Source organism: Schistocerca cancellata, chromosome 3, assembly GCF_023864275.1.
Source record: "Schistocerca cancellata isolate TAMUIC-IGC-003103 chromosome 3, iqSchCanc2.1, whole genome shotgun sequence".
Lineage (NCBI taxonomy): Eukaryota > Metazoa > Arthropoda > Insecta > Orthoptera > Acrididae > Schistocerca > Schistocerca cancellata.
In genome coordinates this window covers 764741079-764754242 of record NC_064628.1, presented here as the reverse complement: position 1 = coordinate 764754242, position 13164 = coordinate 764741079, and positions in this window count along the sequence as shown.

Here is a 13164-nt window from a genome sequence, read left to right as displayed (position 1 = left end):
TCCTGCTGGAATTTGAACTTCACACCAAATTTTCTTGGGGACAGGTTTAGGTTAGTGGAGCTAGCCCAATTGACCTCCTTCCCGCCAAAATCCGCCATCTTGATTGACGTCACGGCAACCATCTTGATTGACGCCATGCGGTGTTGCCAAGTCCACATGACGCCATCTTGAATGACGTTATCGCCGCCATCTTTGATACATCTGGCAACAATGGAATGTGGGGTGGCGTCTTTGTTGCCCCCCTACTGTCATTCGGATGGTATCGCATACATACTACTAAACGGCGAACCCAAGACACGGTCCTAGTTGACGACCGCCAATTTAACGACTTCAATTGGCAACAAAAGTTTTAGTTTCATTATTTCATACAGTCATTGACCGAATTCAAAATAAAAATAAAATACTGTCATAATTCCTATTGATTAAGAGCTATAATCTTATGTTACAGGTTCAACATAATAAATCAGATATTACAGTCAGAAATATTGCAATGTTGGTAGCATAACTGACGGTGTGTAAATTAGCCAGACTGTATTCTTACAGTATTTAAGAATGAGAGCACTGAATGACTTCCAACGAACTTTACATATAATTTCAAACTTTTTCGAAATTTTCCTCGCTAGCAGCCCCCACATAATAATCAAAGGAAAAGAGTGAATCGCTTACAGCATTTTCGCTGTTTATGCAGTAAAATGCAGCACCAGACATGACGCTTTAATTTATTACTTTTTTACTACTAACTCTGTTCGCCACGCTATTGGCAGTCTGTATCTACATATAACTTATTGGTACCACTGAATGTACCTGGACGAGTATATCATTATTCGACACATAGTTCGGAAGATATGACGTTTTGTACATGGGGATTCGATTCTTTAAAGAATCGGCGGTGGGGATTTACTAGTTGTCCACAATTTCACTTTTTATAACACCTTTTCAAGGCGCTAACGGTTGCGCTTGACTAGCCTTAGAAACTCTTCGCCGTCTCGGTCACATTATCGTAAAACAAAGGGACCTGCACACGATCAATGTTTTATTGACAACACTAGTTTGTCAAATGTTCATTATATTGAATGACAAAAATTACCAACTGAAACCGCTATTTTACAAAGGAAGAGCGTGCTGCAACTATATTAGCTACGGCTCCCAAGCAACAGAAAACTACGAAAAAGGGGAAATGGGTTCGAGACTAGTTTAAAAAAAAAGAGCGACTTGTCACGTGTTAATTTACTGGCTGAAATCAGAACCATGGGCCCATAATAATTCATAAACTATTTTCCGAAGAGTCCTGCAATGTGTAACAAATTATTAATACTAACGCTGGATATAATAGAGAAGGAAAATACGTCAGCGAAAGAGGCAGTTGTAATTCACAAAAGATTAGGAGTAACTTAGAGATTTATGGAAGTGGGTAGGTCATTCTAACGTTAGAAATTTACTTCAGTAATATCAGCAAATAAAATTAGCAAAATTCTATGGAAAACTGTGAAGCAATTATAACTGCAGGGCAGGACTATGGAAAACATTTGGAAATTTGTGGTAAGTTCCTATGGGACCAAACTGCTGAGGTCATTGGTCCCTAGGCTTACACACTACTTAATCTAATTTATGCTAAGGACAACACACATACCCATGCCCGAGGGAGGATTTGAACCTCCGACGGAGGGAGCCGCGCAAACAATGGCAAGGTATACCGTGCAGTTACCCCGCGCGGCGACCCGAACCGAATGGAACATCTTTGAGATGTGTTAGAACGTCGACTTCACTCCATACCCTAGCGTCCAACTTCACCAACTTCTCTGGTTCCAGCTCTTGAGGAAGAATGGGCTGCCATTCTCCACAGACATTCAGACACAGCAGCCAGACATTGTAATTCTTGAGGAAGAATGGGCTGCCATTCTCCACAGACACTCAGACACAGCAGCCAGACATTGTAATTCTGTCAGAGACAGCAAAGGACCTGGAAGAGCAGCTGAACGGAATGAACAGTGTCTTGAATGGAGAATATAAGATGAACATCAACCAAAGCAAAATGAGGATAATGGACTGTAGTCGAATTAAATCGGGTGATGATGCGGGAATTAGATTAGGAAATGAGACACTTAATGTAGTAAAGGAGTTTTGCTATTTGGGGAGCAAAATAACTAATGATGGTCGAAGTAGAGAGGATATAAAATGTAGACTGGCAATGGCAAGGAAAGCGTTTCTGAAGAAGAGAAATTTGTTAACATCGAGTATAGACTTGTGTCAGGAAGTCGTTTCTGAGAGTATTTGTATGGACTGTAGCCATGTATGGAAGTGAAATATGGACGATAAATAGTTCGGACAAGAAGAGAATAGAAGCTTTCGAAATGTGGTGCTACAGAAGATTGCTGAAGATTAGATGGGTAGATCATATCACTAATGAGGAGGTATTGAATAGAATTGGGTAGAAGAGGAGTTTGTGGCACAACTTGACTAGAAGAAGGGATCGGTTGGTAGTACATGTTCTGAGGCATCAAGGGATCACAAATTTAGTATTGGAGGGCAGCGTGGGGGGTAAAAATCGTAGAGGGAGACCAAGAGATGAAGACACTAAGCAGATTCAGAAGGATGTAGGCTGCAGTACGTACTGGGAGATGAAGAAGCTTGCACAGGATAGAGTAACACGGAGAGCTGCATCAAACCAGTCTCAGGACTGAAGACCACGACAACAAGAACAGTGGGTGTCCAGACACTTTTGACCACATAGTGTACGCTGCTGGCCATTAAAATTACAGTACCAGAAAAGATAGAAAATAAAAGGATTTTGATGACTCTATGGAGGTTTTCGCGGCATGTTATTGCAGAAAAATCTTTACGCACGACGCTACGAAAAGGTTATGTCTCCTCCTACCTTATGGCGAAATTTTGATTATTGGGCATATACACTGTAGTAGCAAGACTACGTTATTAAAGTTGTGATAAATTGCGTAGTATACAAGGAGCGGAATTTTGTATACAGATATTCTACAAGTGGCAGCAGCAGTGGCTCTAGCTCGATGGAACATCGAGTCGAACTAAGCTTGGATGACAAATAGGGGTACAACATTTAATGCTGCTTCATGCCAGACTTCCTGTCGTAGTGGCTGGCAAGCGCTGGTGTGCCATTCCCTCGGTGTCCCACGACCATACGCGTCCAGTGGGTGAGAGACCTGGAAAACGTGCTGGCTCGGCAACTTCTAACACTCTCCGTATCGAGATATGCCAGGCCAGCACGTGAACGTGCGGTATTGCGTTATCTTGTTGAAAGATAACGTCTTGGAGACGTCGAAGGCAGGGCACACGTATTGCGATTAAAGGCCACGAGTGCAAGATTTGCTCTCCATCTTAAAGTGTATACCCATGAAGCCAATGGTGTTGCTGACGGGTGTGGCCGAGCGGTTCTAGGTGCTACAGTCTGGAACCGCGCGACCGCTACGGTCGCAGGTTCGAATCCTGCCTCGGGTACTGATGTGTGTGATGTCCGTAGGTTAGTTAGGTTTAAGTAGTTCTAAGTTCTAGGGGACTGATGATCTCAGAAGTTAAGTCCCATAGTGCTCAGAGCCATTTGAACCAGGCAATGGTGTTGTGTACACTACATCAACCCACATTATCAAACAGGTGCTGGACACACATGACGATATCTAAAGCAATGTGTCCACCACACATTGATTACACCCATAAAGCTGCGGTACGTAGAACCAGTACTTCTGAAAAAACACTACTCAGTGCCACCCCTGTGTCCAGGGTTGTCGCTGGATGCAAAGCTGTCGGCGCCTCAAGGGAAGCTGCAACGGTGTTCACCGTACTGACAAACCGTGTTGGTCCTCACGTAATTTTTTTCGCTGAAAGGTGACCGAAACGAAATGATGAAAAGGCACATGTATTTGCATGAACCTTTATTGAATTTCCCATATTATTTGACTGTTTACTAATTTTTATTAGTGCAACAAATATTATGCGACTTTCATTTCTATAGGCCAGTTAAGAACTTTATCAAGCCCCTTCAAACTTGTTTGTGTTTATATGTATATAAACACAAACAAGTTATTATATATATAAAGCCCCTTGATCCCGGGTTCGAGTCCCGGTCGGGGTACACATTTTCAGCTGTCCCCATCGATGTATATCAACAACACCTGTCGGCAGCTGAGGGTTTCAATTAATTATTATTGTTTGTGTTTGATCGACAACGAACGAGAAGTTGCTTCTCGTGGAGATTCTGTTAAAATATATTCAATCTTACGTCGTCAATTTATGGCACCAGTATTTATGAAAATATTGCGTTACGCTTGGCTTGCATGCACATTGTCACAAGAAAGAAATTTTTTTCCATATATGAACGAGATTTGTTTTTCCTTAGAAACTCTGAAGATCCATTGTGCATTCGAGAAAACTGCATCCATTCGATGTAGTAGATGCCGTTTTAATTTATGTTTCCTGTGTCTGTATTGAAAACATCGCCCTGCAACCTGTAATATCGAAAGCACATCCAAAGATTGATCGTACATTACTCTCGTATCCTGGTGTATTGAAACTCATTGCATTATTGAATAAAGTTATCACACCTTTATTTATCAATGTTTGACTTGAACTTTCCAAGCCTGTCCCTCGTGCTTGAAACCTGTGTCTGCAGATCGAAGCGTCCAGGTGCAAAAGAGTTCTCGGTACTTCACCCGATTGCAGGTATAAGGGATTTCGAGAACGCGACAGGCAAACATTTTGTGGAAAACTTTATGCGTTTGGTCGTTTACTTGTCGATAATTATAAATATAATATTTGTGGTGATAGCAAAAATTTGGAAATAACTAAATAACACTGGAAACTCAATAAACGTTCATGCAAATACACAAGCCTTTTTATCATATTACCTTTGAAATGTAATATGTACGAAGTAATATGACAAGAGTCGAAAAAATGTAAATTAAAAAAAAAACACGCTAGCCACATGACTGAGAAAAAACACAGCTCGTTCACATTTTGAAAAATTTCTCTTTCTTCCGACAGTTTGTGTGCAAACCATATGTAATGAAACATTTTTGTAAATATCGGTGCCGAAAATTGGCGATGTGCGAATGAATGTATTTTAATCGAATCTTCACGAGAAGCAATTTCTCGTTCGTTGTCAATCAAACAAATATGAACAACTTAAAGGCGCTTCATGAAGTTATACACTTTCTATAGTAATAAAAGACGCATAACATTTGCTGCGATAATAAAATTTAGTAAACAACCAAATAACATTCGTAATACGCTGAAGAACTAAAGAAACTGGTACATCTTCCTAGTATCATATAGGGCCCACGCGGGCACGCAGAAGTGCCGCAACACAACGTGGCATGGACTCGACTAATATCTGAAGTAGTACTGGAGGGAATTGACACCACCACGAATCCTGCAACGGTGTCCATAAATCCGTTAGAGTTCGAGGGGGTGGAGATCTCTTCTGAACAGCACGTTGCAAGGCATCCCAGATCTGCTCGATAATCTTTATATCTGTGGGCTTTGGTGGCCAGCGGAGGTGTTTAAACCCCGTAGTGTGTTCCTAGAGCGGCTCTGTAGCAATTCTGGACGTGTGTGGTGTCGCATTGTCCTGCTGGAATTGCCCAAGTCCATTGGAATACACAACTGACATGAATTGAGGCAGACGATCAGACAGAATGCTTACGTACGTGTCACCTGTCAGAATGGTATCTAGACGTATCAGGCGTCCCATATCACTCCAATTGCACACGCCCCACACTATTACAGAGCCTCCACTAGCTTGAACAATCCCTTGCTGACATGCAGTATCCATGGATTCATGAGGTTGCCTCCATACCCGTACACGTCCATTCACCGGATACAATTTGGAACGAGACTCGTCCGACCAGGCAACGTGTTTCCAGTCATCAACAGTCCAATTGCGGTATTTGACGGGCCCAGGTGAGGCGTAAAGCGTTGTCCCGTGCAGTCATCAAGGTTACACGAGTCGACCTTCGGCTCCGAAAGCCCATATCGATGATGTTTCGTTGAATAGTCCGCACGCTGAACTATTTGAGAGCTCATCAGAGAAATCTGCAGCAATTTGCGGAAGGGTTGCACTTCTGTCACGTTGAACGATTCTTTTCAGTCGTCGTTGGTTCCGTTCTAGCAGGATCTTTTACCGGCCTGATATTCACGGTACGCTCACGAAATGGTCGTACGGGAAAATACATCGCTACCTCGGAGATGTATCTCATTGCTTGTGCGCCGACTATAACACGACTTTCAAACTCACTTAAATCTTGATAACCTGCGACTGTAGCAGCAGTAACCGATCTAACAACTGCTCGAGACAGTTGTTGCCTTATATAGGCGTTGCCGATCCTGTCTGTTTACGTATTTCTATATTTGAATAGCCGGCCACGGTGGCCGAGCGGTTCTAGGCGCTTCAGTCCGGAATCGCGCTACTGCTACGGTCACAGGTTCGAATCCTGCCTCGCGCTTGGATGTGTGTGATGTCCTTAGATTAGTTAGGTTTAAGTAGTTCTAAGTTCTATGGGACTGATGACCTCAGATGTTAAATCCCATAGTGCTCAGAGCCATTTGTATTTGAATACGCATGGCAATACCAGTTTCTTTGGCACTTCGGTGTACAATAAAAGTTAAAGCAAATACACGTGTTTTTTCATCATGTTTCTTTTGAAATGTCATGTGTAGAAAATAATATGACTAGCATTGGAAAAAAATGCAAATTTAGAAAAAGTGAGAGTGGGGCTCGATCCAGCGATCCACCGATCACGGAGCTTGAACACTAATCCCATGACAGCCTTCATCTCGTGCTTAAGGTCGTAACGCATCTGTTCATCAATGACGCGTAAAACTTCTCTCCCCATTTTCTCTATATCGCTTAAGTGGTACGCCTTACTGTCTGCACATTATGTTGTCCTAATGGACTACTAGGAGTGTACAAGGTCTGAAGTGAATCCGTGATCCGAAAGTCGTGGCCTCCCCTGGTCTGAATAATTTGAGAGTCATCATTTCTGTTCCTCAACATTTCTAGTAATGATATTGCCAGTACTCGCCCTCAGACGGCCAGTATATTGGCAGTTAGACAATATTGTTGAACGTGTGAGGGTCTCCTTTTCCTTTTCCCTATTTTCGAGCAGTAAATATGGTTCATCAGTGGCCAGCCGCTTTCCTTCCAGCGGTTCAAGAGGTGGCGACCCCGGCGTGGGAGAGAGACGCCGCCGAGACGGCAATCAACCTCCAAAGAGACGCTGCGGCGCAGCCCGTTTGGCGCCCACACGTCAATTACTTCATTCCGCGTCCTTCACAGTTTAGATTGCCAACTGGACAGGCACGCTACGATGCCGCGTTTACACAGACCTTCTGCGCCTGCCGGTGGTACCTTTCGAACAGACAAACGGTTCAGTCTACATACACTATCAGGCCAAAAGTATCCGCACATCTGTTAGTGTACATTAATATGGGATATGTCCATTCTTAGCCTTTATGATGACTTGAGCTCTTGCTGGGAACACTTTCAGTGAGATGTCTGCATGTCTGTGGAGGAATGGCAGCCCATTACTCTTGCTCAAGAGTTGAAACCAGAGAAGGTAGTGATGTTGGATGTTGGGATCTGGAGCGATGTCTACGTTCTGACAAATCCCAAAGGTGGTCTACTGACGTCTGGTCGAGACTCTGGGCAGGGCAGTCCTTTTCAGGACTGTTATTGTTCATAAACCATTGCCATACAGATATTTCTTTATGCCGGGGTTCATTGTTATGTTGATACGAACGCTCATGCTTTCTGAAATCTTCTACTGTATGCAGTTCACAATGCTGTATAAAGTGATTATATTCTTCCGCGTTTAGCGTTTTCTTAAGCGCAATGAAGGGACCGCACTCTAACCACGAAAAACATTTCTTATTGTAAGAGCACCTCCTTTCTACTTCAATGTGTGCATGGTACTTGACAGCAGCCACGGTTGGATTCCATCTCGCATGTTTCGTGTACGACGATGATGATGGTCAAAAAAATGTCACTTTCGGCTTCATAGTGGTCCAGCAGGTCCCGACAAATTTCTTTTCGGTGATTTTTTTTGATCTCTTGTGCAAAACACTTTTTGCACACACTTTGCTATAACCAAGTTCAGCTGACACGTCGCCTAAAAGACTTTAGAGCATTATTATTATTTATATTTATTAATTCCATTAACTCCTTATGTGCAACAAAGGATGGCCATCTCATTCTGTCTCCTGCTAGTATTTTCACTTCTTCTCGTCCTGTTCCTTGCTGTTAACCTTCTGCTTCAGCTGATCGTCTCCAGGTCATTTTGGGCTTGCCTCGTCTCCGTTGTCCCTGAGGGATCCAATAAAGTGCTTCCTTCACAATATGTTCATTTGGTCTCCTAAATGTGTGTCCTAACCATCTCCACTTCCTGTTTCTTATTTGCAGCTCAATTGGCTTCTGACTGGTCCTTTCCAGAGTGTTTCGTTAGAGATGACATTGGGTCACCGTATCCCCAGTATGCTCCTCAGACATCTGTCGCTGAATGTCTACAGCTTATGGATTAGCTGCTTTGTCACTTTCCTAGTTACACATCCATATAGAAGCATGGATTTTGCATTACTTTCAGTTATCCGTAATTTGGCCCTCAATGTTATTTCCTTCGATTCCCAGATACAGCGGAGAGTTGTAAAAGCACCTTTGGCTTTGTTGATGTGGCTGTTCATATCATCTGTTGCACTACCATCTGGTGTAATCATGCTTCCAAGGTAGCAAAACTTAACCACCCTTTCGATTATCTGGCTCCCTAAGTTATGCGGTTAATTTTCAAACCGACTTTCTTCGCCGCAGATTTCAGATATTCTAGTTCCTCTTTCATGTCGTTGAGGCTATGGGTCGGAAGGCAAAGGTCATCTGCTAAATGTAGGTCTTCTAGATGTGTTTCATTGCTCCATTTGATTGCTCTCACTTTATCCATTGCTTCGCCTTTACAAGATTCAGTAATGTGTTAAATGGTATCGGTGAGACATGCAGCCTTGCTTAACTCCTGTTTTCACTGCTATTGGATCTGAGAGCAGACCTTGATGTTGAAGCTGGCACGTGTAGTTTTCATACATGCACTTGACAAGAGCAATTATTTTCTAGGGAATTCCAAAAGTTTGCAGTGAGCTCCATATTTTTGTTCTAATTATACTGTCGAAGGTCTTTTCAAAGTCTACAAACAGCATGTTAAACGGTGGCTGATATTCTTATGAATGTACAGCTATTATTATCAAGGTGTTTATCTGGTCAATGAAAGAGCTACTTTTCCTGAAACTTGCTTGTTTCTTCTAATTTTCTCGTCTACATATGCTTTTTCCCATTTAGGATCATTAGGAAGAGAATCTTGCTTGGGATTGACAGCAGGGTGATGCCTCTCCAGTTATCACAAACGAGTAGGTCTCCTTTCTTGGGGAGCTTGATGAGCAAGCCTCTGTTCCAATCATCTGGTACTTTCCCATTCATCCATATGGTCGTCAGGAGTGGATGTAAAATTTCTGCTGTTATGGAGGGATCTACTTTAAGTAACTCTGGACTGATGTTGTCCAGGCCTGGAGCTTTTCCATTATTTATTTGTTGGACCGCTTCAGCGATTTCTTCTTTGGATAGCGGTTCGAAGTTAATTGACGTATCTTGTGGGATATATCCTTACAGCATCCTTCGACTTAACTTAATTACCTTTAGTTATCTTTGTTTTACTTTTACTGATGTTCATCTAATAACCACTTTTCAGTATTCTAAGCATTCAGTTCGCTTGTTCTTCTGATTCCTTTGGTATTTCTGACGGAATTACAGTGCCATCAACAAATATTAAATTTTTTTCTTCTCCCTCAACTTAAATTGTGTTTCCAAATTTCTGCTTAGTTTACGTTACAGCTTGCTAAATGCGCAGATTGAATAACATGGGCACAGACTACAACCGTCTTCACTCCCTTCTCAATTTGTGCCCCCCGCCCCCCATTCCATGACGTTCCAGTCACCTTGTTAGGACTGCACTCTGATTTCTCTGTGAATTGTAGGTAACCTTTCGGTCAGTGAATTACTTAAGAATTCAGTCAACATTGTCAAAATCTTTATTAAATCTAAAAGTGCCGTACTTTTGGATTTGCCATTCTTCAAGTAAGGACCAATACTGCTTTTCCGGAAGCCAAACTGATTACCTCCCACGCCGTCTTTTATTACTCGAACCAAAAGTGACAACAGTTGAGCGTGGCAGGTGAAACGCTGACGATTCGCCGTTCGCGCAAACGAAGTATGGTTCCGACAGTAGTAGTTGTCCAGTTCCGTTCGTACGCTCGCTCATACGATCCCCATTAACGAGCAGTTTTGAGATCGCTTTCCAGGATAATGACAGACTTATTTCCTTCGTAATCAGTTCGCTCTCTCTCTTTTTTGGTGTGTTAACTGTCCTTTAAACAGTATTAGTGTATTTTGGTCACTTAGTTTTTCTCATCGAAGCATACCAGTCATTCATCCCTTCTGCAGATAATTCGTGTTAATTTTGTACAATAATGACTAATTAAAAGTATGAGAAGTCGCATAATTTGTCTCACGCATCGAGTATCGCATATCACTTCGAGCAGGCGTCCCCACATCACGACGTAGGACAAGCGAAGAAAAGTTCCACCCTTATAGTGTCAGACCCCCGCTTCTGCTACCCACCCGAAGACTCTTCTGAACTGTGGCCAGTGACGCTCACTATTCACGCTCACTAGATTCCTGTTAACCTTGAATAAAATAAAAGACTATGAGTATTTACCCTCCTCAGCTCTTTTGTAGCTTTTGTGCTACATTCATCTTTTACTTTTTTATAACTCAGGGAATAAATTAAACTCGCTGTGCCTGATTGTAGTCTATACGTCGCGCCATGCGCTTCCTGTGCACCACTTGTTTTCGTTTTTGCATGTTCCCTGTAGGTGGCAGCATCTGCTTGAACAAAGCTATTTATCGCAGTGCCATCGTGGCTTCGAGAAATAAAGATAATTTCAGTTCTTTTTTAGTAATTCTGAATTTGACTGTTTTCAGAATATGGTGTAATCTACATCATCGAAAAAGTAATTGTTAATTTCATTACTACAATAGAGGGACACATTTTTTTATATAGCACTGGATGAAATTACATTGAGGACCAAATTGCGGATAATTGAAAGTAATGCAAAATCCATGTTTCTATATGGATGTGAAACACGGAAAGTGACAAAGCAGCTAATCTATAAGCTGTAGACATTCAACGACAGATGTCTGAGGAGCACCCTGGGGATACGGTGACCCAGTCTTCTCTAACGAAACACTCTGGAAAGGACCAGCCAGAAGCCAATTGAGCTGCAAATAAGAAACAGGAAGTGAAGATTGTTAGGACACACACTTAGGAGACCAAATGAACATATTGTGAAGGAAGCACTTTATTGGATCCCGCAGGGACAACGGAGACGAGGCAAGCCCAAAATGACCTGGAGACGATCAGCTGAAGCAGAAGGTTAACAGCAAGGAACAGGACGAGAAGAAGTGAAAATACTAGCAGGAGACAGAATGAGATGGCCATCTTTTGTTGCACATAAGGAGTTAAAGGAATTAATAAATATAAGCAATGATAATAATGCTGTAAAGCCTTTTAGGCGAGGTGTTAGCTGAACTTGGTTATAGCAGAGTGCAAAAAGTGTTTTGCAGATGAGTACAAGAGATAAAAAAAAAGAAAATCATCGAAAAGATATCTGTCTGGACTTGCTGGACCAATATGAAGCCGAAAGTGACAGTTTTCCGACCATCATCATCGTCGTACACGAGACATGGTGTCACCACTGCGAGATGGAATCCAACCTTAGCTGCTGCACACATTGAAGTAGAGAGGAGGCACTGTTACGATATGAAACGTTTTTCGTGGTTAGAGTGTGGTCCCCTCATTTCGCTTGAGAAAACGCTAACCAATATTTTCACAATCCGGTGGCATTGTTTTCATAATTTTTTGTGTCCAACTTTGAGTCTTCTAAGTATTGCACATGTTTCAGCTATTTTCTAAGATACGTAGTATTCACATTGAATAATATTTTAAATAATGGTATGGGTTATTCACATTAGTTGCTGATGAAAGGGAGATTAAAAATTTAAGTTGGTGTATTACTTTTTAGTTTTGAGTGATGCTGAAATCATGGAACTTATCAAGACCATTGACTCAGATCTTCCCGATCTTGAAGATGATGATAAAGTCACAGTCCAGCGAGATATTCCAACGATAGACGACGGCTCAAAACCAGAGTATGATTCTGTAGCACTTGCAACAATTCAGAGAAAAGGAAGTACTTGGAAACATGCAAATGAGTAAGCTTATTAGTTTTTATTAGGATTCTAACTTGTTGAATATGTGTAGGCAAAAATAACGAATGTCATTTTTCTCTTTCTTTTTCTTTTTAAAGGTTTCCAGCACGTGTTCCTCGTGGAGTAGCTTCTACTCAATCACCTGGAATGTCTATTGTGATGGACTTTGAATCTTTTGTAAGTACCTAAATCCTTTGTTATTGGACGATACAGCTAGGTTTTCTAATGTGAGGAGTATTGCTAAAACACAAAAGTCAATGAACGCTACTGGAACTGAAACAAGGAAGTTCTGGGGTACCAGTATAGCTGTTGCACTCTTGGGATTTCCTAGTTTAAGAGTGAGCTGTTAGAGAACAATTCGCTACCCATTATAGAAAATAAAATTACATTTTATTTTCTTCGGAATACCATGAAGCTTGTCGGTAACAATTTTCATCAGGTTACCTCAATATTGTCAAAGGTGCGTGCCTTACTAAGTCCCTATCAGCTGAATTGTGTTGTACGACGGAAAGAGATAGTAGCAGAAAAAGTGCCGACGCCAGAGAAATTAGACACTTTAGACAGTGGAGGCCGTGTAGTCTTGAAACAAGACGTCTTAATACAAATAGGAGTCTGCTTTAAGTCTATATATTTTACGTCAGTAACTCTCTTGGACAGTCGTGATCAGCCACTTTCCCAAGGCTTTACCTTTCAGGAAACTTGCCAGGTATGATAATAAACCTGTTTACTTTCTCTCTTTACAGTATGGTGCTGAACTAGTTGAAGAGTAAAGGCGTTGATCTAAGAAAGATCGACCGTACGTTGCCACTCCACGGCCCAATGTAGTAAAAAGCTGCTAC